Raw genomic sequence first — 27,859 nt, 5'->3', positions numbered from 1 at the left:
GATCTTATCCTTCAAGTGCTGGGGATCTTTGTTCAGACTGCTAATTATTGTTTCTGATCATAGAGGTACAGAGAAAAGACAGTGGCCATTGTTTTTAACCACCCCACATTGTGATATACAGAGGACTAAAAGGCTAGGACTTTGTTGACATTTTTATTTTTATCTTTTCCCACTTTTGAGAGCCAGACATTAATGTTTTCAAAAGCAACCATATTTATGGGGGAAATTAGAAAGTCACCATGCATGCCAAGGGAAAGACGTGGGCTCAGAAAAGACCTGAAAAGACCATCAGTGTATACTTTAGACTGATTCTAGGGCATGGAGGCAACCAATAGAAACAAAACAGAAGAAAACAACAAATTTTTTAAAAAATCAAACCCTGGGGTAGGGGGAGAATCTGACTTCCAGAGGTACCACAATATTTAAATATCCCACTTAAAAAAATAAAAAAGCATACAAAGAAAAAGCATGGCCCATCCAAAGGGGAAAAAAGATTACAAGAGAGTTACTGTGAACAACCGAACCCCCAAAACTGAACAACCTGGGTGATATGAACAAATTCCTAGAGACTCAAAACCTACTAGGACTAAATCATGAAGAAATAGAAAATCTGAACGAACATGTAACTAGTAAGGAGATTGACTCAATAATAGACAACCTCCCCACAAAGAAAAGACCTGGAGATGATTGAATTGGTGAATTCTACCAATCATTTAAGAAGAACTAACATTAATCCTCAAACTTTTCCACAGAATTGAAGAAGAAGGAACATGTCTACTTATTCTGTAAGAATAATAATTCCTTGACACCAAAGCCAGACAAGACACCACAAGAGAAGAAAACTATAGACCAAATAATCTCAAGAATATTGTAAAAACTCTCCACAAACTACTAAAAGGCCCAGTTCCTCAGTGTAGTGAAAGGATTATACACCACAGCCACCTGGAATTTATTCCTCAAGTAAGAGACTGGTTCAATATCTGAAAAGTATTGAGTATAATACAACATATTAACAAAATGAAGCAGGGAAACCACACAATTATCTCAATATAGAAAAGGCCTTTGACAAAATTCAGCATCCTTGCATGATTACAAAGCGCTCAAGAAACTAGGAATAGAAAGAAGCTTCTTGAAATGATAGAAGTCATATATGGAAATCCCCACAGCAAATGTCATACCCAACAGTGAAAGATGAAAAGTTTTTCCCTAAGACAAGGAACAAAGCAAAGATGCTTCTCATTACTGGAGTGGCCAGAGAGATTAGAAAAAGAAATAAAAGACACATGTTTTATTCAGCTTTTTCACTGCTGTGACTAAAAGACCTCACCAGAACAATTGTAGAGGAGGAAAGGTTTATTTGGGGCTCACAGTTTCAGAGGTCTCAGTCAATAGACAGCCTGCTCCATTCCTTGGGGCTTGAGATGAGGCAGATGTCATGACGGAGGAGAGTGGCAAAGTGAAGCAACTCCCATGATGACCAGAGAGCAGGGAAGGACTCTACTTGCCAGATATAAAATATATACCCCAAAGGCACGCCACCAATGACCCACCTCCTCCAGCCACACCCTACCCACCTTCAGTTACCACTGAGTTAATCCCATCAAGGGATTAATTAACTGATTGGGTTAAGAGTCTCAGAACCCAATCATTTCTTCCCTAAACTTTCTTGCAATGCCTCACATATGAGCTTTTGGGGGGACACCACACTTCTAAACCATAACAGAATAAAAATTGAAAAAAATCTAAAAGTGGCTCTATTCATGAATATGATCTTATCTGTAGTTTTCTAGATTCCATGAAAGATTTTTTAAAGATTCTACAAAAAGAATTGTTCCAATTTAGCAAAGTAGCTGAATATGAAGACAATCAACACACAAAAATAAGTTTAATTTCCATACACTAACAATGAACAATCCAAAAAAAATTATGAAAGCAAATCCACTCATGATAACATCAAAATATTTAGGCTTAACCAAGGAGGTGAAATACTTGTACAATGAAAATTGTTTTTAAAATGCTGAAAATTTTAAAGAAGACATAAATAAATGGAAAGATACTCCATATTCATGGATTGGAAGATTAATTATTGTTAAGATGTCAATACTACCCAAAGTGATCTACAATTTTAAAGCAATCCCTATCAAAATTCTAATATTTTTTTCAGAAATAGAAAAATCTATCCTAAAGTTTATATGAAATGTCAAGAGACCCCAAATACTGCCTCCCCCGCAAAAAAAAAAAAAAAAAAAAAAAAAAAACTTCAAAAAGGGAAGAACAAAGCAAAACTTCAAAAATGAAAGAACAAAGCAGTAGGACTCAGACTTCTAATTCCAAAGCTTACTTCAAAAGCTATAATAATCAACTATGTGATACCAACAAAAAGACTGGCACATAGGTCAACAGAATAGGACAGAGTCCAGGAAATAAGCCCTCACATACATAGTCAAATTATGTTCAACAAGGGTGCCAAGGTCATTCAGTAGGGAAAGGCCAGTCTTTTCAATAAATGGTACTGGGATAGATATCCACATCTTAAAAAAACAAGTGAAGTTGGACTCTTACCTAACACCACATACAAAACTTAACTCAAAATGGATAAAAACCTAAACAGAACATAAAACTATAACACTCCTAGAAGAAAGCATAAGGTGTCATGACATTTGACTTGGCAAAGATTTTGGATGTGATACAAAAACATAGGCAATGATTTAATAAAAGAAAGATTGCCCTTCATGAAAATTTTTAAAATTTGTTCATCAAAAGACACAATTGGATAAAGAGAAAAGTCACAGAAGGGAAGAAAATTTATACATGGGTTCTATCTGCAAAGTCAATCAACAAAGGATTGAAAAATTTTAAATGAATTTCTACTGAACATGTATGGATTTTTTTCTTGTCATTAATTTCTACCAGTACAGTAAAACAACTCTTATTTATTAGAATTTATAAGTAATCAAGAGATAAATTAGAGTACACAGGAGGATGTGCATAGGTTATACCATTTTATATAAGAGACTTGAGCATCCATGGATGGCTATCTGCAGAGGTTCTTGCCAATCAGTCCTCTATGAATGATGCTGGCCTTGGCCTTAGCTTAGATAGCTTTTACAATGTTGGGGTATGTTCCTACTATCTCTAGTTTTTCTAGTGTTTTGAGCATGAAGGATGCTGTATTTTGTCAAATGCTTTTTCTGCATCTATTGAGATGATCATATGGCTCTTATCTTTAAGTCTATTGTTGTGATGCACTATGTTTTTTGATTTCCATATGTTGAACGAATCTTGCATCCCTGGGATGAACCCCATTCGACCATGTTGCACTATCTTTTAAATGTGTTTTATTTTTATGCAATTTGTAAGAATTTTATTGAGAATTTTTGTATCTATGTTCATCAGGGATATTGTTCTGAAGTTTTCTTTCCTTGATGTGTCTTTGTCTAGTTTTGGTATCAGGGTGATACTAGCTTCATAGAATGAGTTTGGAAGAGTTCCCTCCTTTTCTATTTCATGGAATAATTTGAGGAGTTTTGGTATTAGTTCTTCTTTGAAGGTCTTGCAGAACTTGGCTGAGAATCCATCTGGTCCTGGGCTTTTCTTAATTGTTAGGTTTCTGATGGCATCTTCTATTTCTTTTTTTAATATTTATTTTTTAGTTTTAGGTGGACACAATATCTTTATTTTATGTTTATGTGGTTCTGAGGACAGAACCCAGCACCCCATGCATGCTAGGCGAGCACTGTACCACCAAGCTACAATCCCAGCCCCAGCATCTTCTATTTCATTGCTTGAAATCAATCTATTCAAATTATGTATGTCCTCCTGATTCAGTTTCGGTAGGTCATATGTCGCTAGAAATTTGTTGATATCTTCAAGATTTTCAATTTTATTGGAGTATAAATTTTCAAAATAGTTTCTATCTTCTGTATTTCAGTAGTATCCATTATGATATTTCTTTTTTCATCATGAATTTTAGTAATTTGAGTGTTCTCTCTCTTTTTCTTCATTAGCATGGCTAAGGGTTTATCAATTTTATTTATTTTTTCAAAGAGCCAACTTTTTGTTTTGTCAATTTCTTGTATTGTTTCTTTTGTTTCAATTTCATTGATTTCAGCTCTGATTTTAATTATTTCCTGTATCCTACTGCTTTTAAGGCATTGATTTGTTCTTTTTATTCTAGGGCTTTGAGATGTAATGTCAGTTTATTTATTTGTTGACTCTCTATTCTTTTAGTGAATGAGCTTAATGCAATGAACTTTCCTTTTAGCACTGCCTTCATAGTGTCCCAGAGATTTTGGTTTGTTGTATCATTATCCTCATTTACCTCTAAATATTTTTTTTTATTTCATCCCTGATTACTTCTACTATTCAGTCATAATTTAATAGTACAGTATTTAATCTCTAGGTGTTAGAGTAGTTTCAATTTTTTTATTTTATCATTGATTTCCTAATTTCATTCCATTAAGGTCTGATAGAATGAAGAGTATTATCTCTATTTTTTTACTTTGGCTAAGAGTTTCTTTGTTGCATAAGATATGGTCTATTTTAGAGAAGGAGCCATGTGCTACTGAGAAGAAAATGTATTTGCTCATTAATGGATGAAATGCCCTATATGTATCTGTTAAGTCTAAATTATTGGTTATATTGTTTAGTTCTACAGTTTCTTTGTTTAGTTTTTGTTTGGAGGGTCTATCCAGTGGTGAAAGAGGTATGTTAAAGTCACCTAGTATTATTATATTGTGGTCTACCTGCTTATTGAAATTGAGAAGGGTTTGTTTGGTTTATGTAGGTGCTCCATTGTTTGGGGCATAAATATTTATGATTGTTATGTCTTGTTGATATATAATTTCTTTAAGTAACATGAAATGTCCTTCTTTGTCCCTTCTGATTAACTTTGGCTTGAAGTCCACTTTATCTGGTGTGAGGATAGAAACCCCTGATTGTTTATGTGATCCATGTTGAGTGATGTGTTTTTTCCCATCCTTTTCCCTTCAGTCTGTGGATGTCTTTGCCTATGAGGTGAGTCTCTTGGAGACAGCATATTGTTGGGTCTTGTTTTTTAATCCAGTCTGTTGTCTATTTCTTTTGATTGATGAGTTTAGGCCACTAATGTTTAAAGTTATTATTGAGATATGATTTGTATTCTAGGTCATTTTGGTTTATTTCTGGGTTTTAATTTGAATTAGTTCCTCCTTTAATTGACTATTCCTTTAGTATAGCTCCTCCCTTGGCTTGTTTTCACTTGTTTTTTCATTTCATCTTCATGGAATATTTTGTTGAGAATGTTCTATAGTGCAGGCTTTCTAGTTGTAAATTCTTTTAACTTATGTTTATCATGGAAAGTTTATAGTTCATCTTCAAATATGAAGCTTAATTTTGCTGGATACAGAATTCTTGTATAGATATAGTTGTAGTCCATTTTCCTTCAGAGCTTGGTATATATTATTCTAGGGCCTCCTAACTTTGAGTGTCTGGGTTGAGAAATCAGCTGAGATCTGAATTGGTTTACCTCTAATTTAATATTTTCCTCTCATAGTCTTCAAAATTCTATCTTTATTCTGTATGCTATGGATTTTCATTAGAATGTGCCTTGGTATGGGTCTGTTGTAATTTTTATATTTGGAGTCCTGTAAGCCTCTTGTATTTGATTTTCCATTTGATTCTTTCTTTAGGCTTTGAAATTTTTCTGATATGATTTCATTGAAAAGATTGTGCATGCCTTTGGTTTGCATCTCTGTGCTTCCATCTACCCTGATAAAAAAAAAATTTTTGTCTTTTTATGTTATTCCATAGGTCTTAGAAGTTCTGTTCATAGTTTCTTAACATTTCTCTGTGATCAACTCTAATTTTAAGATTAATATATTTGTCTTCATTGCCTGAGGTTCTATCTTCCAAGTAGTATTCTCTTTTGGTGATGCTTTCCATTGAATTTTTAATTTGGTTTAATGCTTCCTTCATTTCAAGGATTTCTGCTTGATTTCTTTTCAGAATCTCTCTCTCTTTATTGAAGTGATCTTTCATCTCCTGAAGTTTATATCTGATTGCACTCCTTACATCATCCTTTATGTCACAGATCAGTTTAACTATGTACATTCTAAACTCCGTCTCTAACATTTCTTCCTCTGTGGTGTCAATGGATTCTATTATTGGAGCATCTTGGTTTGTTTGAAGTGATTTGTTCCCTTGTTTTCTCATGTTGTTTGTGCATCTACCCATCTAGCGGTGTGAATCCTTCAGAGTACAGTTTTCTGCCCTTTAGATTTATAGTGTCCCTGAAGATTTCGAGTACCTTGCCTTTAAAATGGAGATAAATAATTACAGCACCCAATGCAAACAGTATACATCCTTAAACCAAAAAGTTCCTGTTAAAACATCTACAGTTTTGTAGCAATAAACAGAAAAGATGTGTTCAATTACTGTCTACAATTAAACAGTTTTCAAAAGGGTTTACAATTTCAAATGGTGGATAAAGAGAGAACAGAAGTAGTATAGAATGTGATGTTTATGAGGAAGGAAGAAAGAAGATAGAAGTAAAAAATATTATACAAAGAGTAAAAGAGGAATTAATAGAGGTTGGCTGTTAGCAGAAGAAAAGAGAGAAAGAGAATCCAGGGAAATAGATAAGTGAGAGGAATAATATATTTATTTTTTAATTTTTTAATTTTTTATTGTGGGTTGTTCAAAACATTACAAATTTCTTGACATATCATATTCCACACTTTGATTGAAGTGGGTTATGAACTCCCACCTTCACCCCATACACAGATTGCAGAATCACATCGGTTACACATCCATTGATTTACAAATTGCCATACTAGTGTCTGTTGTGCTCCGCTGCCTTTCCCATCCTCCCCCCTCCCCCCTCCCCACCTCTCCCCTCCCCTCCCCTCCTCTCTCTCTACCTCCTCCACTGTATAACCCTGAGGGTCTCCTTCCATTACCATGCAATTTCCCTTCTCTCTCCCTTTCCCTCCCACCTCTCATCCCTGTTAAATGTTAATCTTCTTCTCCTGCTCTTCGTCCCTACACTGTTCTTAGTTACTCTCCTTATATCAAAAGAAGACATTTGGCATTTGTTTTTTAGGGATTGGCTAGCTTCACTTAGCATAATCTGCTCTAATGCCATCCATTTCCCTGTAAATTCTATGATTTTTGTCATTTTTTAATGCAGAGTAATACTCCATTGTGTATAAATGCCACATTTTTTTTATCCATTCGTCTATTGAAGGGCATCTAGGTTGGTTCCACAGTCTTGCTATTGTGAACTGTGCTGCTATGAACATCGATGTAGCAGTGTCCCTGTAGCATGCTCTTTTTAGGTCTTTAGGGAATAGACCAAGAAGGGGAATAGCTGGGTCAAATGGTGGCTCCATTCCCAGCTTTCCAAGAAATCTCCATACTGCTTTCCAAATTGGCTGCACCAATCTGCAGTCCCACCAGCAATGTACAAGTGTACCCTTTTCCCCACATCCTCGCCAGCACTTGTTGTTGTTTGACTTCCTAATGGCTGCCAATCTTACTGGAGTGAGATGGTATCTTAGGGTGGTTTTGATTTGCATTTCTCTGACAGCTAGAGATGTTGAGCATTTTTTCATGTACTTGTTGATTGACTGTATGTCCTCCTCTGAGAAGTGTCTGTTCAGGTCCTTGGCCCATTTGTTGATTGGGTTGTGTGTTCTCTTATTGTCTAATTTTTTGAGTTCTTTGTATACTCTGGATATTAGGGCTCTATCTGAAGTGTGAGGAGTAAAGATTTGTTCCCAGGGTGTAGGCTCCCTATTTACCTCTCTTATTGTTTCTTTTGCTGAGAAAAAACTTTTTAGTTTGAGTAAGTCCCATTTGTTGATTCTAGTTATTAACTTTTGTGCTATGGGTGTCCTATTGAGGAATTTGGAGCCCGACCCCACCGACTGTAGATCGTAGCCAACTTTTTCTTCTATCAGACGGCGCGTCTCTGATTTGATATCAAGCTCCTTGATCCATTTTGAATTAACTTTTGTGCATGGCGAGAGAAAGGGATTCAGTTTCATTTTGTTGCATATGGATTTCCAGTTTTCCCAGCACCATTTGTTGAAGATGCTATCCTTCCTCCATTGCATGCTTTTAGCCCCTTTATCAAATATAAGATAGTTGTAGTTTTGTGGATTGGTTTCTGTGTCCTCTATTCTTTACCATTGGTCCACCCACCTGTTTTGGTACCAGTACCATGCTGTTTTTGTTACTATTGCTCTGTAGTATAGTTTGAAGTCTGGTATCGCTATACCGCCTGATTCACACTTCCTGCTTAGCATTGTTTTTGCTATTCTGGGTCTTTTATTTTTCCATATGAATTTCATGATTGCTTTCTCTATTTCTACAAGAAATGCCGTTGGGATTTTGATTGGCATTGCATTAAACCTATAGAGAACTTTTGGTAATATCGCCATTTTAATGATGTTAGTTCTGCCTATCCATGAACAGGGTATATTTTTCCATCTTCTAAGATCTTCTTCTATTTCTCTCTTTAGGGTTCTGTAGTTTTCATTGTATAAGTCTTTCACCTCTTTTGTTAGGTTGATTCCCAAGTATTTTATTTTTTTTTTGAAGATATTTTGAATGGAGTGGTTGTCCTCCTTTCCATTTCAGAGGATTTGTCGCTGATATACAGGAATGCCTTTGATTTATGCATGCTGATTTTATATCCTGCCACTTTGCTGAATTCATTTATTAGCTCTAATAGTTTCTTTGTAGAGCCTTTTGGGTCTGCTAGGTATAGAATCATATCATCTGCAAATAGTGATAATTTAAGTTCTTCTTTTCCTATTTTTATGCCTTTAATTTCTTTCATCTGTCTAATTGCTCTGGCCAGTGTTTCGAGAACTATGTTGAACAGAAGTGGAGAGAGAGGGCATCCCTGTCTTGTTCCAGATTATAGAGGGAATGCCTTCAGTTTTTCTCCATTCAGAATGATGCTAGCCTGAGGCTTAGCATAGATTGCTTTTACAATATTGAGGTATATTCCTGTTATCCCTAGTTTTTCTAGAGTTTTGAACATAAAGGGATGCTGTACTTTGTCGAATGCTTTTTCCGCATCTATCGAGATGATCATATGGTTCTTATTTTTAAGTCTATTGATGTGGTGAATAACATTTATTGATTTCCGTATATTGAACCAGCCTTGCATCCCAGGGATGAATCCTACTTGATCATGGTGTACAATTTTTTTGATATGTTTTTGTATCCGATTCGCCAGAATTTTATTGAGGATTTTTGCATCTAGGTTCATTAGAGATATTGGTCTGTAGTTTTCTTTCTTTGAAGTGTCTTTGTCTGGTTTAGGTATCAGGGTGATGTTGGCCTCATAGAATGAATTTGGAAGTTCTCCCTCCTTTTCTATTTCCTGAAGTAGCTTGAAAAGTATTGGTATTAGTTCTTCTTTAAAGGTTTTGTAAAATTCTGCTGTATACCCATCCGGACCTGGGCTTTTCTTAGTTGGTAGTCTTTTTATGGTTTCTTCTATTTCCTCAATTGATATTGGTCTGTTTAGGTTGTCTATATCCTCCTGACTCAATCTGGGCAGATCATATGACTTAAGAAATTTATCGATGCCTTCACTATCTTCTAATTTGTTGGAGTATAAGGATTCAAAATAGTTTTTGATTATCTTCTGTATTTCTGAAGTGTCTGTTGTGATATTGCCTTTTTCATCCCGTATGCTAGTAATTTGAGTTCTCTCTCTTCTTCTCTTCGCTAGCATCGCTAAGGGTCTGTCGATTTTGTTTATTTTTTCAAAGAACCAACTTTTAGTTTTGTCAATTTTTTCAATTGTTTCTTTTGTTTCGATTTCATTAATTTCAGCTCTGATTTTAATTATTTCTTGCCTTCTACTTCTTTTGCTGTTGTTTTGCTCTTCTTTTTCTAGGATTTTGAGATGAAGTATGAGATCATTTATTTGTTGGTTTTTTCTTTTTTTAAGGAATGAACTCCAAGCAATGAATTTTCCTCTTAGAACTGCTTTCAATGTGTCCCATAGATTCCGATATGTTGTGTCTGTGTTTTCATTTATCTCTAAGAATTTTTTAATTTCCTTCTTGATGTCTTCTATAACCCATCGATCATTCAGTAACCTATTGTTCATTCTCCAAGTGATGTATGCTTTTTCCTTCCTTCTTTTATCGTTGATTTTCAGTTTCATTCCATTATGATCAGATAAGATGCATAGTATTATCTCTACTCCTTTATATTGTCTAAGAGTTTCCCTGTGACATAATATATGATCTATTTTTGAGAAGGATCCATGTGCTGCTGAGAAAAAAGTGTAACTGCTTGATGTTGGGTGGTATACTCTATATATGTCAATTAGGTCTAGGTTATTAATAGTGTTATTGAGTTCTATAGTTTCCTTATTCAACTTTTGTTTGGAAGATCTGTCCAGTGGTGAGAGAGGTGTGTTGAAGTCTCCCATGATTATGGTATGGTGGTCTATTAGACTCTTGAACTTGAGAAGAGTTTGTTTGACGAACATAGCTGCACCATTGTTTGGGGCATAAATATTTATGATTGTTATGTCTTGTTGGTGTATGGTTCCCTTAAGCAGTATGTAGTGTCCCTCTTTATCTCTTTTGATTAACTTTGGCTTGAAATCTATTTTATTTGATATGAGTATGGACACTCTTGCTTGTTTCCGAAGTCCATATGAGTGATATGATTTTTCCCAACCTTTCACCTTCAGCCTATGTATGTCTTTTCCTATCAAATGCGTCTCCTGTAGGCAGCATATTGTTGGGTCTTGTTTTGTGATCCATTCTACTAGCCTGTGTCTCTTGATTGGTGAGTTTAAGCCATTAACATTTAGGGTTATTATTGAGATATGGGTTGTTCTTCCAGCCATATTTGTTTATTTCTGTTACTAAACATGGTTTGTTTTCCTCTTTGATTATTTTCACCCCCTTTACTGTCCTACCTCCCACTGTTGGTTTTCATTGTTATTTTCCATTTCCTCTTCCTGTAATGCTTTGGCGAGGATGTTTTGAAGAGATGGTTTTCTAGCTGCGAATTCTTTAAACTTTTGTTTATCGTGGAAGGTTTTAATTTCATCTTCCATCCTGAAGCTTAATTTCGCTGGATACACAATTCTTGGTTGGAACCCATTTTCTTTCAGTGTTTGAAATATGTTATTCCAGGATCTTCTAGCTTTCAGAGTCTGTGTTGAAAGATCAGCTGTTATCCTGATTGGCTTACCCCTAAATGTAATCTGCTTCCTTTCTCTTGTAGCTTTTAAAATTCTCTCCTTATTCTGTATGTTGGGCATCTTCATTATAATGTGTCTAGGTGTGGATCTCTTATGATTTTGCACATTCGGCGTCCTGTAGGCTTCTAGGATTTGGGATTCTGTCTCATTCTTCAAGTCTGGGAAGTTTTCTTGTATTATTTCATTGAATAGACTTCTCATTCCTTTGGTTTGGAGCTCTGTACCTTCCTGTATCCCAATGACTCTTAAGTTTGGTCTCTTAATGTTATCCCATATTTCTTGGATGTTCTGCTCATGGTTTCTTAACAGTCTTGCTGAGCTGTCTATGTTCTTTTCCAGTTGAAATACTTTGTCTTCATTGTCTGATGTTCTATCTTCTAAGTGTTCTACTCTGCTGGTAGTATTCTCCACTGAGTTTTTAAGTTGGTTTATTGCTTCCTGCATTTCTAGGATTTCTGTTTGTTTGTTTTTTATAACCTCTATCTCCCTGTATAGTTGATCCTTTGCTTCCTGGATTTGTTTGTGTAATTCCTTGTCGAAGTGACCTTTCATTGTCTGATTTTGCTGTCTAATGTCTTCCTTGATACTCCAGATCATCTGAAGCATGTATATCCTGAATTCTTTATCTGACATTCCATCTGCTGCAGCTGTTACCTCTTCTAAAGTTGAGTTGACCTGCATTGCTTGTGGTCCTTTCTTTCCTTGTCTTTTCATACTGCTTGCGTTTCTTTCTGCTTGGTGAAACTGTTGTGTTTTTGAAATGTTTTTTTCCCCTATATATTTATGTTGCTCTTGTATAGTTGAAAAGTCTCCCTTGCAGGGTCAGGCGGCGGTCTGCCTACCTTGCATGCGCGGGCAGTGGCTCTGCTCTCTCCTTACTCCAATTGGAGTGTCGTGACTACCATGCCGGCAGGTCACTGGGCCTGTTCCGGGCACGGGCGGCGGCTCTGTTCTGCCCCTACTCCAATTGGGGTGACGAGTGTACCACGCCGGCAAGCCACCGGGCCTGATCCGCTGGTTGGTTGCAGGTCTGCCTACCCTGCAGGCGCGGACGGTGGCTCTGCTCTGCCCCCCCTCCAATTGGTGTGACTTGTCTACCACACCCGCAGACCGCTGAGCCTGTTCCGGGCGCGGGTGAAGGCTCTGTTCTGTTCCTACTCCAATTGGGGTGATGTGCCTACCACCCCTGCCGGCCGCTGGGTCTGTTCCACCGGTCGGTCGCAGATCTGCCTACCTTGCAGGCACGGGCGGCGGCTCTGCTCTGCCCCTACTCCAAATGGGGTGACGTGTCTGTCGCACCGGCAGGCCACTGGGCCTGTCCCGCTGGTCGGTCGCAGGTCTGCCCACCTTTCGGGCACGGGTGGCGGCTCTGCTCTGCCCCTACTCCAATTGGGGTGTCGTGACTACCACGCCGGCAGGTCGCTGGGCCTGTTCCTGGCACGGGCGGTGACTCTGCTCTGCCCCTACTCCAATTGGGGTGACATGTGTACCACGCCGGCAGGCTCCTGGGCCTGATGCGCTGGTCTGTCGCAGGTCTGCCTACCTTGTAGGCGCGGGTGGCGGCTCTGCCCTGCCCCTCCTACCACGCCTGCGGACCGCTGGGCCTGATCTGCAGGTTGGTCGCAGGTCTGCTCACCCTGCGGGCACGGGTGGCAGTTCCACTCCGCCCCCACTCCAATTGGGGTCACGTGACCACCACACCGGCTGGGCCTGATCCGGGCACGGGTGAAGGCTCTGCTCTGCCCCTACTCCAGTTGGGGTGACGTGTGTACCACGCTGGCAGGCCGCTGGGCCTGACCCGCCAGTCTGTAGCAGGTCTGCTTACCTTGCAGTCACGGGCGGCGGCTCTGCCCTGCCCCTCCTATCACGCCTGTGTACCACTGGGTCGCGGGTCTGCCCACCTTGCGGGCGCGGGTAGCGGCTCCGCTCCGCCCCCTCTCCAATTGGGGTCCCGCGACCACCACGCCGGCGAGCCGCTGGGCCTGCTCCGGGCGCGGGCGGTGGCCCGCCTCCTCCCCTCTGGCTCGACGACAAATTGAGAGAGACTCGGGTGTCTGTGCCTCACCCTCCCTACCAGGAGACCAACTGTTTCTGTCGCCGCTGGTATTGATGAAGTTCTCTTCTCCGCCGCTTTCTGATGACATCAGATCTCTGCCATGTTGGTATCCTATGCGAATGGCAGCATTTCGTTCCCTTTGCCGGGTAACCAAAGCAACGGGTGATTCCTGACCGGTCCTCAGCAGGACCTGGACCGAGAAGCAGTTTCCGCAGGCTCCTTAGCCCTGGGCCAGGGCAGCTCCGGGAGCCGGAACTAGGCCGCTCCGTGCTCGGTGTATGCTCTGATAAGAGCAGGCTCCAAGAAGCACTCAGGCACTGAGCCTGAGTAATCTGTCTGCAAGCCGCAGGCGAATGGCAGCCTGAAATTACCTGTTCTATGGCTGAATGAGCTGCGGTCAGTCGAAAACAGGGATGGTGACGTCAGCTCTCCAATATGGTGGCCGCTGGCCTCCTCTGTGGTCTGACCAGTGTGGAGAACCGAGATGGACCGCTTCCTTCCCCCGTCTCGAACCCAGAATTCAGCTCTGAGTACGGCGCTTGCATGGCTGGCAGAAACTGTAGCACTGTATCCCTGCACCGCTGTCTCCTCGTTTCCCAGCGTGCGCTGCAGACTCTAGCCGCGGGGCGATTTGCTGAATAAGCAGTGTTACCCTCCGTGCAACAAATCTCTCGTGTTTGAGTCCCTGTAGCCAATCCTCGTGCGATGGAAATCCTTCCTCCAGGTTCCGGAGCACCCCACTATTGCTGGAAATTCCTAACAAGATAGCCTTTAGCAGTCCTGACTTGTCATACTCCCACACAGTGACGCGGCACACGTGAGCAATGCACTCCCCTCGCCGCCATCTTCCCAACTCCTTATTTATTTATTTTTATGTGGTGCTGAGGATGGAACCCAGGGCCTCGCATGCGCTAGGCGAGTGCTCTACCGCTGAGCCACAATCCCAGCCCCTAAAGTAAAATTTGTTTTAAAAAAATTAAAAATAGAAAAAAGTAAAAATAAAAGAATACACAACAAATCTATAATATACTATTTAGATATTCCAGTCCTCAATAACTGATGCATGAAAAATATTTGATTTCAAAACTATAGAAATGTGAGAGAGAAAAGAAAAGAAAAGAAAAAAAGATCTTGATGAAAAATTGAACAATTGTTTCCATTGGAGTTCAAAAGTTTCTCAGTTTTCCTTCTCAGCATTGGTGGGATTGTCTGGAGTTTCAGGTCAGTGCACCTCCAAGGCCTAGCAATTTCCAGTCCATTTTGGAAAATTGCACCCCAGGATCTCCTTTGGGTTCCACTCAGGTGGTATAGGAGCCTTTTTTAGCCCACTACTTTGCCTGTGGTCTCCACGATTCCTGGTCTCTGATTCAGTCTCCAAAGTCAATCTCTTCTGCCCCAACCCTTTTGAATTCCTGGTCAAGTGCTTCTCTCCCAGTCAGTCCTGCAAGCAGCTGGATTGGAAGGTCTGGGGGAAGCCAGTGAGTTTCCATAACCAATATTCCCCTGAGTAAACCTCTCTCCATGCTTGATTTTCTTCTAGTCATTTAGGCACTCTGTCCTGCAGCATGGGCTTGCCAGTTTTGGTTTTCAGGCCAGACTTGGGTCTGCCAGTAATCAACCTCCCCAGCTCCTGGTCCCCAAGCAGTCACTGCAAAATGGTTCCATCCACTGTCCTCTGTGTGTGCACACTACCAAGAGAGATGGTGCCTTCCCTCTGGTACACAGATACTGTGTAAGCACAACTTACTGTTTTTTTAGCAGTGTCTCTGATCTCTAAGCTTTCTGTACCCTGACATGCCTCAGTCTTCCTGAGAACAGGGGTTCCTCTAATGCCTTTACTGCTTTACTGCATTCGCACAGGGACTGTTCTGGTTTGTGCCTCCACCTGCTGTCTGTCACAGCTGTGGGGCTGGGGCTCTTTCCCTAGTTTTATTATACAAGATCTCCTGAGTCCCTAATCTGTTTTGGTTGTCCAGTATTAATTTCCAGTAAAGTCCCCCCTAGACAAGAATAAAATTCTTGATCATTTACCCACCTTCCACCTTGTTGAAAAGCTGCCTGTCTGCTTTTCTTAGTTCATGCCATGAAGCCATTCGGAGAATGATCCCTCTATTCTGCTATCTTGCCACCTTCCCCCGAAAAAATAAATGTTTAGAATATTCATCTGAGATGAAGCCAAACAAGCCTTACACCACCAAGGAAACACTTGTCCTTCCCACGGGGAAACAATGTGGTTACAAACAAATACAAAGGCATCTGTTGCAAAGTATTGTTGGAAGATGTACCAAGAAATACTGCTGCAAAATTGAACAGATTAGAATGATCATGAGTGAAATTATGGCATTTGCCAGTAAATGTATGGAGCTGGAGAATACCATGCAAGCAAAATAGTCCAGTCCCAAAGAACCAAAAGCCAAATGTTTTCTCTGATATGTGGATGCTATAAGGGCGCGGGGGCTAGGGAAGAAATAGAGATTCTTTGGATTAGAATGAGGGAAGTGAAGGGAGGGGAGGGGGTATGAGGTTAGGAAGCATAATAGAATGAATTGGACATTGTTACCCTAGGTACATAAATGACAACATGACCGGTTAATCCTACATTGTGTACAACCAGAAGAATGAGAAGTTATATGCCATTTATGTATGATGTGTCAAAGTGCATTCTATAGTCATGTATAACTAATGAGAACAACAGCTACAAAAAAGAACTGCGTGGCTCAGAGGTAGAGTGAGTGCTTAGCATGCAAAGCCTGGATCAATTGCAAGCAACAAAAGATGAGGAATAAGAATTACACGTGTGTGTGTGTGTGTGTGTGTGTGTGTCCCTAAGGAAAGGTGTCAGTAGAAGAGTTCAGTAGTGACTCAATAAGAAATTACTTTCATTAAAAAACAAAAACAAACAAAACATAGGTTTTAGTTAAAACCTATGTTAGTATAACTCCTGATAGGGCAAGAGCTTTGGTAGGAATAAATAAACACATTAAAGGGCAAGTTTCGAAGATAAATTCCTATGGAGGAATTTGCATAAGTATGCTTCAGTGAGATGAGATATGACTTCAAAAATCTTAGGAACCTGTGGTAAACAGAATTATTTTGGTCTCAATTCTTCATTCTCTTGCTATAAAATTACACTTCCATATCCTTGACACAGGCTTTGGTGGACAGACTATTCTTGCTGCTCTTGATCTTGGACTTAGGGTGTGACTCATCTTGGCCAATGGGATATAAGAAGCTGTCTCATGAGCCTTTAAACATACTTGCCAATTTCACTTGGCTCTACCCAGCATTCTTTCTGCTGTCCATTAGCCTGGAATGAGACACATGGAGCAGGCCTTCTGCCCAGAATGCACTCCAATCACCCACAGCCAAAAGCAGAGGTGTCCCTGATCTGTGAGCAAGAAATAATGCTTATACCAAAAGCCATCGAGATCCCAGTGTTGCTGGTCATTTGTCATTAATGCAGCAAGAGTGAATTAATATAGTTCACAAACAACACAATTCTCTCAAGGCAAAGGTATTGTCAAAAAGATGCTACTTATCTTTCTCTGATTTTAGTTTTGTTTTCTTTTGTTTATGTGCTGGGGCTGGAAGCCAGCCTTGCAAATGCTCTAACACTGAGCTGCATCCCCAGCCCTCGTCTTTCTTTTACAATAAACAGTATTGCAAGTTTGCCAATAACAAATGAATGTCATTAAAACAATGCCTAGCAAATATTTTTGCTAGAAGAAATGCAAATATATTTCATCTGTCCCTTCAAGGGGAAGGTAATTTTTTAAGGGAAAGGTAATTTTTAACAATGAGTAAAAAAGTTATTGTTTTCTAAAATATATTTATGCTATGAAAGGATCATTTTGAAAACTGGTGTTAAAAGTCTTCCATGATTATTTCATGATGTTTCTCCAAATAATTTGTTTGTCATCTGCAGAAACAGCCAAAGCTAGACACTCAAAAAACTTGCAAACTGGATTTCATAGTGCTTAAAAACTCTCTACTGATCTTTAGACAAATGTATTTTACTGTGCAAGTTATGACTAAAAAAAGGAAAAGAAAGAATTGTTTTTTCCAAACAAAGAATTTCAGTGGTTTTAAAACCCATTTGTTAAATATATAGAGATAAAAAAAACAGTTAATTTGCATGAACAAATGATTGACATGAGGAAAGATGGAAATTTCCTAGCTGAATTTCAATAACAACTCTTGCATAATTGATGGATGGAAATGAAAAATGAGCATCATGATTTGGTAAGCAAAGCAAACGATTTACTCCTTCCAGCTGAACCTGCATATCTTTGTGAAGTGTCTTTTTCAGCCGTGACAGACATAAAATCAAGTAGCAAGCTAAAATTAGAACCAGACCTTTTGATTGCTATGATACAAAATGTTAAATTGAGAGTTGCAAAAAATGGTCATGCATACTCTATCCTTTCGCTGCTAATCAAAATATTTTTGTTACTATTGATGATAATAATGGAAATAAATGATTTGAGTACAAAAGATTTATGTATAATAAATAAAAACACTATTTGAAATATTTTTATAACATCTTTTTAAAAATGCCCATTTTCGCACAATTCTATAATGTCTCTAATAATGGTACATTAAGCAACTTAGAAATAAGTGAACTTACTTGTATGCAGAATAAACCCTCAAAACCATTTTACTGATAGAAATGTCCCAAGCAGAAAAATTTCATTCCCACCCACCTAAAAAATGAATGTCTATTTCATCAGGTCCGTGGGCTAACATCCATACCTTCCTTTTCAAAGTCTTTAGTTTTCCTTAGTGGCTTTTTTTTTTTTTAATTTGAGCATGCACACTTCCATGTTGCTTTGAAATCAAGCATAGGAGCATCCACACTTGATCCTGTAACCATCCTAGCTGAGGTTCTATTTCTCTCCTTTTTATGTGCTCACCAATGGTGCCCATGTTTCTTGAAATTGACGGACATATTGCACCTCCCTTGTTTTTTTGTTCTCACCATACACGCACATTCCTCTCGCGCGCATGCTCAGTTCCCTTTCTTAAGATGCTACAATATGACTTCATGCCTCTGAAACTGGTGATTCTGTTGTCCCTACAGAGCTGAGTGACAAATCTAAAAGTCTTTTTTGGTCCTTGATTTTCTTGTCCCCAAGTAAATTGATCACTCCTGCATGTTATATTTTAAAAGTATATTAAAAGAAAATCTCATGCTCACATTTTGCATTACTACAGGAAATTCAGTTTCTTGCTGGATATAACTGAGGACTACTTGGTGAGGGATGCCAGCCATCGCTCTTAAAATGGTTGTACAAGGCTGCTCTGCTGGCTACATCTTGCAGTCCTGACACTGTTGCCCAAGTGTGGATATATCCCCTGTGCCAGTCCCCGTGTCCCTGATATACAAGTTTATTATGAAGAATTATCACATTGGACAAGAAAAATTAAATATCTTATCAATCATGAATCAAAGACCAAAAATCCCAAAATTCACTGGGTTGGCCCTTTCATTGGGAGGTAGTGATGGAATGATGTGGTGGGGAGGCGGGGGGCAGGCAATTGATATTGTCTACCTTCTTGGCTCTAAGCCAGGACTCGTGTTGCAGAGGACCCTCTCCTCAATCAAATTATATTTTCTCCAAGTTCCAATGTTCCATCTGCAGCCCCATAAAGAGGGAGCTAAACTTCCAAAAGTCTCATACAATCTCTGCCCCCAAGGAAGACCAAGCTTTTACCTTATATAAAGCAATTTCGTTCAATGGTTTTCAGCCCTGGATACATATTAGAGTCACTGGGGGAGCTTCTACAAAATTTCCAGTGATTGGACTGCACCTGTGGAGATTCTGATTCACATGTTCTGAATTGGTGCCAGGATACGGTTATATTTTAAAAGCCCCCCCACGTGGTGTAATGTGCAGAGTAGAGCTTAGTCCCGGCTTCCTTGTTCACTCTCTCAGCTTCTCAATTCCAGTATAAGGTTATACTCTTTTGCATAGCTAAAGGCCTGAAGACTCCTATCTACCACCAGGAATGGATTTCAACTTGCCCACCCTTAACAAAATAAATAATAGACAAAAGCTTTGAAATTATTCACTTTCCTTAAAGGCTGCAAAGCCCAGAGTTAACAAACAGGCTGGGCTCAAGGTCAAGGGCTCCAGGTTTTTGTTTGTTTGCTTGTTCTGTTTTTATGAGGAGAGATTTCCCTAACCCACAGGGAGACCGTCTATATGGGTTGAGTGGGATTGTGCTGGTGAGTCAAGTTTCATCTGTCTTTTCCAGAACAAACCTGGGGAAATAAGTATTCAAATATTTATTCTTTCCTGGGGGTACTGAAGTAAGCACTGCTATTTCACCATTTTCACTGCAACTTTCTCCTAACTTGGCCAACAGGATGCTCATAAGCCGGTCTCCCTTCTCACCTCTGGTTTATCATCACCTTTTCTTCCTGTTGCTTCCCAAACCTCAGCAATTGGCTCTCCACTTTGCTTTTCCCCCCACACTTCCTCAGATGGACGGTTCAAGATGATACATTCAGCAACGACATCAAACTGCATTCAAAGTATTTTATTCAGTGCTGGGGATACATTAGTATTACGGTTTGGATGTGAGGTATCCAAAAGCTTACGTGTGACACCATGCAAAAATGTTCAGAGAAGAAACACTTGGGTTGTGAGAGCCTAGATCCAAGCAGTGAATTAATCCCTGCTAGAGATTAACTGAGTGGTAACTGGAAGCAGGTGGGGTGTGGCTAGAGGAGGTGGGGCATTGGGGACATGGCTTTGGGGTATATATTTGTATCTGGCAAGTAGATCTCGATCTCTCTCTCTCTCTCTCTCTCTCTCTCTCTCTCTCTCTCTCTCTGCTTTCTGATGACCATGATGTGAGCTGCTTCCCTCTGCCACTCTTCATCCTGATGTTCTACTTCCCCTCAAGCCCTGAGGAATGGAACCCGCTCTCTATGGGCTAAGGCTTCTAAAGCCACGAGCTCTCAAGTAAACTTTTCCTCCTAAAATCATTCTGGTCAGATCTTTTAGTCACAGCAGCAAAAAAAGCTGACTAAAACAGCTGGAGAGTTTAAATCAACATGGCCTCTGCTCATAGGGCTTACCCTCTACTGGGAGGAAACCAATTAATTCAAAATGGTAAATATATAGACGCAAGGTGCTTTAAGGGAAGGGACGGATTCCCATGAGTGTCAGTAACAAAGGAATTCATCTAGTTTGGAAGACTAGGGAAGGTAGCTCTGACATTTCAGTTGGACCCTCATGGATGGGTAAGTGAAATTCCCATGTATAATGGCCTTGAGCCCAATTTACTTGGGAACTCCTTGAAGAAGGAGTCTCAAACTTTTGCTGTATCCTCCTGCTCTAGTTTAGGTCTCAAATGTCTCCCAAAGGCCCATATGTTAATTGCTTTTCCCCAGCTTAGTGCTACTGGGAGATGGTGGAGACCTTCAAGAGGTGTGACAAGTGGGAGGTCTTAGGTCATGGGGGTGTATCCTTAAAGGGGATTGTGGGATGCCAGTCTCTTTCTCTCTTTCTCTACCCAAAACTCCATGAGGTGAATGGCTTAAATATCATGTACTCCCCATCATGATGTACTGCCTCACCACGGGCCCAAAAGCTTTGTGGCCAGCTAACCATGGACTGAAATGTCCAAAACCATGAGCCAAAATAAACCTTTCCTCTTTTTAAGTTTCTTATCTCAAATGTTTTACTATAGTAATGGTAAACGTACTAACACATCAACCTTCAGTATACACTTCAGAGGCTCAGCAAATCTTGACGTAAGATTTACCCCAGATAGCCAAACACTTCTAGGTGACCACCTGCTTGTCTCTGCCTACCCAGCACAGAAGCATATCCTGCCACTCTGATAGAAAGTTATCCCATCCCATTCCTTAGCCATTCTCTGTGGGCCATAGTCTCCTATTCCCTCGGACACAGAGAATGGTTTGAAGATGGAAAAACAAACAAAGTCTTTCTTTGGGACTTTCCCCCTTTCGAATTGAGGGGACAGGAAGAGAAAAACATGCAATGATGAAGCTGCTGGTGTCCTTTAATAGGTGAGAATCAACAGAGAGAGACCAAAAAATATGTCATGCAGATGAGATCGAATCCTGGAGCATTAGGGTCCACTTGCAATTCCAATGCACCTGAAGCTGCTACAATTCCTGCAAGACTTACTTTAAATACTGTGAGCTATTCCAGTCAGGGAGTTCACACCGAGTTTGCTTTGGATAGTTGCCATTAGTTAAAATTCTACGTCTGTGTGGTCTAACTTGTCTTGTCTGGATGGTCTAACTTGTCTTTAATTAGCAGGAAAATTAGTGGCCATGATTTATTATAAGTAAAACAACAAATGATATGGCAGGGGATGAAACAATGAAGAAGTGGGTACCACTGTTAGGAAGGTCCATAGGGAATCACTCAGGGAATAGCTGTCATTCAGTATGACAATGTCCATGACAGAATTATATATAGGATAACATGATCTATTACATTATAATTCTAATTTTATCTTGTTGTTTACAATTTTTAGAAAACAGTATTCAAACGATGCTTGTTTCTGTCTTCTCACTACCCTAAGCATGAAGGTAGGTGGAAGATTTATTTTGAAATGTAATGAAGTTTTTAAAATCTTACTATCTCTTTACTGCATGCCTATTTTTCTTTGCTGAAGAGTACAAAAGTATTTGATAGAGGGAATGTTCTAGATCTAATGTTTGTGTCCCCATTCATATGTTGAGACCTAAATCTCAGTGTGGTGGCACTGCGGGGTGGGGCACATGGGAAGCAACGAGGTCATGAGTGTAGAGGTCCTTTATAAAAGGATGACCCAGAGAGATCCCTCCCCCCTACTGCTACATGAAGTCCTCAGTCTATGGACTGAGAAGCAGGCTGGCACCAGACACTGAATCTGCCAGCACCTCCAGATGGACTTCCCAGCCTTCAGAACTGTGAGAAAAACTTTTCTATTGTTTATAAACCACACAGTTTATGGTATTTTTGTTATAACAGCCCAGAATGCACTAAGACAACATTATTAGAGCAGGAAAACAACCTGTTTCCCTCCTCCACCATGAACAAATTGGTCTTTATACCTTCTTACCCATTTCCATTCCTCTAAACCATCTTTCTTTGGCCCTTTGCAGATTGTGTCAAATCCTTTCTAACACAGAGATAATGAATTAGGACCCATAGCTCTAATTGCAGATAAGGAGAGCTTCTTGGGATTTTCCTGGGGGTATATTCATTGTGGTTGGGGTGCCAGATAGCATTGGGGCAGCCTGGGAAGGGGGAGGAACTAAGTCCTGAAAGCCTGGGTGACCTAGGGCATTTAACTAACCTCTGTGAGGTGGGGATGATGACATCACCTCCTCTAGGACTCCACATGCCTGTCTCCTAACAGTGTCCCACCAACGCCAGCTGCCATCTTTCTCTAGTGTCAGGGCCAGTGTGGGTGGCACTACAATGCCACACCTCCATTCTGTCCTGGTCACAAAGTCTTCCCCAGCCTGAAGCACACCCCCAAATTTCTCCCAAATTATCTAATGTGTTTCTCTTGAAGTTCACTTTGATTCGCATGGATCATTTTTCTCTCCAGTAAAGGTGACTTTGAATTATATTTATTTCCCCCAAAGTGGTAACAACAAGGCTCAGTGGAGTAATCAACCAGCAATGTAAATAAGCTTGGAGATGTTTTCACCCACATAATAAGAACTAAATCATTTTGACCTCTATCTCATAGGATACCAATCAGCATGCTTCTCCAGGGAGACTTTCAGTCTACTTATACCACATCTTTCTGATTTAATGAAGAAAATAATTATTGGATTTTTATTAATTGCTCAAAGCTGTGCTGGGCAGAGCGGGGGGGAGACAGAACCAGAAAAAAAAAAATTAACGCAAGAACTTATGTTGAATAAAATATCAAAAGTGTAAATCAAAACAGGCTGTGGTGGGTTTGCTTTGTGATCCTGCAACAGAAACAGTCATTGCATGAGCCTGAGGTTCCCGGCCCCATGTTGTGAGAGCTGGTGGTGGCATGCCAACAGATTAGGCAGCTGGAGTCTTTACATGTAGTCATTTTTTTAAATGTAGAACTTTATTACCTTTTTCTAATTGGTGCAAAATACCAGAGGATATTTTGATAAACAAAGGGGCCCATGTGTTTTCATCGGCCTTGAGCTCCAATATAGTTCTGCAGGACATTGCGTCTTAGTGGGAAGGTTGAATCTGGATAGAGCCCAGAGGACAGAAAAGCAGATGGAGCAGGAACACAAATGTGGGGGTGTGAGCACGTAAAAGTGGTATTTAAACTACAGGACTACAATAGCAAGACTGTGGAACCAACCTAGATGCCCTTCAATAGACGAATGGATAAAAAAAATGTGGCATTTATACACAATGGAGTATTACTCTGCATTAAAAAATGACAAAATCATAGAATTTACAGGGAAATGGATGGCATTAGAGCAGATTATGCTAAGTGAAGCTAGCCAATCCCTAAAAAACAAATGCCAAATGTCTTCTTTGATATAAGGAGAGTAACTAAGAACAGAGTAGGGTCGAAGAGCATGAGAAGAAGATTAACATTAAACAGGGATGAGAGGTGGGAGGGAAAGGGAGAGAGAAGGGAAATTGCATGGAAATGGAAGGAGACCCTCAGAGTTATACAAAAGTACATACAAGAGGAAGTGAGGGGAAGGGGAAAATAATACAAGGTGGACAAATGAATGTCAGTAGAGGGGGCAGAGAGAGAAGAGGGGAGGGGAGGGGAGGGGAGGGGGGATAGTAGAGGATAGGAAAGGCAGCAGAACACAACAGACACGAGTATGGCAATATGTAAATCAATGGATGTGTAACTGATGTGATTCTGCAATCTGTATATGGGGTAAAAATGGGAGCTCATAACCCACTTGAATCAAAGTGTGAAATATGATATATCAAGAACTATGTAATGTTTTGAACAGCCAACAATAAAAAATTTTTAAAAAATAAAAATAAAAATAAAAAATAAACTACAGGACTAGTTGAAGTCAGAGTGGGCAAAGCACGAGGATCCAGGAGATAAGACGTCTTAAGAGAAAGCCCTGCGGAGATCATGAGGAGGCCGAGAAGGAGCAGCCAGAAGAGGGGACTCAAGACAGAGCAAAGTACCAGAACTCAAGAATGAGAGATCTTAGAAAAGGAAGGAGTGTAAATACAGTGTATTCATGGGTCTTGTGCTGCCATCACAGAACACCTGAGGTTGAGTAATATATGAAGAACAGAGATTTTTTTGGCTCGCAGTTCTGAAGGCTGGGAAAGCCAGGAGCAGGGAGGGAATCTGGCGAGGCCCTTCTTGCTGCGTTCTAACATGGTGAAGGGCAAGCAAACGTGCGTGAGGAGAGGAAATTGGACTTTTATCAGGAGACATCCTCATAGTAACTAACCCACACCTGCAATAATAAGCATGAATCTTCCTGAGACGGAGTCCTCGTGACCTCTTCACCTCTCAAGAGCCCACCTCTTAACCGTGTTACAATGCCAACTAAATTTCAAAATGAGTTTTGGAGAGGATGCTCAAACCACATCTAAGAGATACTATTTCTTCATTCATAAGATTCATAAGATTGATGGAGTTTAACAAGGTTTAATAAACTTGTAGTGGGTTGAATGGTGAACTCCCAAAATATGTCCAGGTCCTAACCCCTGGAACCTATGCAGGTGACCTTATTTGGGAAAAGGATTTTTTGTAATTAAGATAATAATTTTAAGATGAGACAATCCTGAATTATCCAAGCAGGCCCCAAATCTAATGACGAGTGTTCCTATCAGTATGAGGCAGACGAGATTATGCAGACAGAAGATGAGAACCTGCAAGGAAATCAGAGATGGAGGGATGCAGGACTTGGAAGGCAAAAAATTCCCTGGGGAATTTTTCCTCCCTTTCCAGAGGGAGGAAAGCCCGGCTCTCCCCGCTTCCCCACCCCCAACTTGGACTTTGCACCTCTGGGAACTTGAGAAAGTAACTTTGTCATATAAGTACAAGTTTGTTCATTGACACATTATTTGTAGCAATAAACTAGAAACAATCTAAACATGTTGGTCTTTATGTTAAATGAACTGAACTCCAGAGTTCAATAAAAACTTAACTCTCAGCTAGGAATTGTGGGGTATGACTGTAATCCCAGTGACTTTGGAGGCTGAAGAAGGAGGATCACAAGATTATCCTCAGTAACACAGCAAGGCCCTAAGCAACTTAGCGGAGACTCTGTCTCAAAATTAAAAATAAAAAGAGTTGGGGATGTGGCTCAGTGGTTAAGTGCCCCTGGGTCCAATTCCCAGTACCAAAACAACTTAACTCTCTTTTTCTTTTCCTTCTGGGTTAGCTCTTTTCCACAACTAGATGAAGTTGCAAGTTACTCTCATACTTTTCTTCAGATATTTAAAATAATAAAAAGACTATTGGTAGTTTTAATTATAAGATTGCTCCTATTGTATTAACTTAATATCTAGTTCAGGCTAATATTAAAATTGTCATATTCTTATCCTAATCAAGGCCCTTCCCTACGCTCATCCAAGTTTTGGGGCAGGGGGAAGAGGGCAGGGGACATGGAAGGCTGCCATTTTTCTTCCCTAGCTCCTCTCTTCCCAGCCCCATGTAGAGTCTGCCCAACTCCTCCAGGGTTGAAGCACCAGGGAATGCATGGGAGGAAGAGAGGTTAAGTAGCCTTAGCTGTTTGTTGCAGAGGAATCTGCAATGGTAGGTGTCAGAGTACACTAATGTTTATAATGACCGCAGTGTCAATCAGCATGCTCTCTTGCCCTCCCATGAAATCAGACTGATTTAACAAGAAAAGCTTATTTCTCCCCCAAGTCATTGGCAGCTCCCTCCAACTCCTCAGGAGAGGAGTGGCCTCTGCACCACATAGTCTTTTAGAGCCCCGCTTCCTCTAGACTGTGGCTTCTCCTCTTGGTGGGCAAAGAGAAAAAAAAGCACAGAGGACCCCATAGGTAGTGCTTTGGAGCCAGCTAGAAGGTGTCTGTCACATTACTTCTGTTCATGCTCCATTGGTTGTGACTCAGTCCCAAGGTCCCCACTCACCAGCAGGCAACACAACTGGAAAATATAGTCTATGCACCATGGAGTTGGGATGCACAGCAATGTCTTCATTGTATGCAGATTCCCAGAGGTGATTGGTTGTAGGGTGCATTCATGGACCCAGCAGAGGTGCCCCCATGTGATTGTGGCTTCCTTAATGTAGACAGTTCCCCCCATTTGGCTAGCTATTTCAAACTCTTCCAAAGCCTGGGCACATCTGCCCTTCGCTCTTGCTGTTGGAGTCACAGCACCCTTCCAGAGAGTCCTTTGGTGGAGTTCAAGATGGCTCCAAGCAAAGTCGTCCCAAGGTGCGCCCAGCTGGTCCACCTCTGCTCCTCTCAGTGAAGGGTTTGCTACCAGTGTGGGCCTTTCGACTTGGCCACTCGGGCTACTCCACCCATTCACCTGCCTGCAGGATTTGTTGGAAGTGGGTCAATTACCAATCCTCAGGCTCCTGTGACTCCATAGGCACAGGCCAGGCTCTCAGATGTGGCTTGAGGTGGGAAGGTGGCCCCTCTTCTCTGCACTCATCACAGGAAGACAACTCACAACACAGGCAGCTTTCTTAGGAAGACCCTCGACCTTGACCCTGAAAGATCATCCACAGGACATCACCAAACAGGGTTTTAAAAAGATCCTTACAAGCCTTGCTTAGATGGTCTAGCATCTCACTTTGAAATGTGGAGGTTCTGGACACATTGTTTGACTTATGTATCTTTTCCATGCAAATTTTTCTTGGGTCTTCAGAAAAGGGTGACCTAAGTGTCATTCTTTTGACCCTCAATCAAACAACAACAAAAAATCTTATTCTACTCCTTTTCATAGAACTTTGATTCTGTTTTCAGTCTTGCAATCACAGAGTGGCTGAGGGCAAGTTATGTTAAAGGTTTGAGCCTTAGTTTCTTTACCAATAAAAGGGACAAATAGCATGCAACTCATAGGTCAAGGTGGAGGTTAAGTGAAGGATTTTCTGTAAAAGCACCTCAGACCACACTCAGAATAAATGTTCAGCAGAGCAGATGTATCTTTGCTTCTATTTTAGAACAGAGATAACCAAGCTATTTCCAACTGCAAATGAATAGATAAAATAATTTGTTTATGATTAAGAAATATTATTGAAGAGAGGTCCTAGCAAGAGGATAATTTGCTAGAAACCAGACCCAAACTTTCCCTTTCCTAATCCTGGGTTGAATGCTCTTCTTTTGTAGGCAATGGACCACTTATTTAAGGTAAACTAAAAGCTAAGAACAAAAGTTAGGTTTATATTTTGCTTACTTTCAAGCACCCTCAAACCCAGTCCTGTATAAACAACATCAAATTATAAAGTCCACCTATTGCTCCCTGAGAATGTCTTTTCTGAACATGAAGTATCCTGGGTAGACTGGTGATAGGATCTGAAACAAAACAAAGAAAATAGATCCAGCATGCAATAGGCACTTGGGTTCCTTGTCAGTGTTTGGATAAGCTGTGGCATATCCAGAGACTTGCCAAGTTTGCACACATGAGGA

Source organism: Marmota flaviventris, chromosome 7, assembly GCF_047511675.1.
Source record: "Marmota flaviventris isolate mMarFla1 chromosome 7, mMarFla1.hap1, whole genome shotgun sequence".
In the NCBI taxonomy this organism is placed as follows: domain Eukaryota; kingdom Metazoa; phylum Chordata; class Mammalia; order Rodentia; family Sciuridae; genus Marmota; species Marmota flaviventris.
This window is presented reverse-complemented; position numbering follows the sequence as displayed.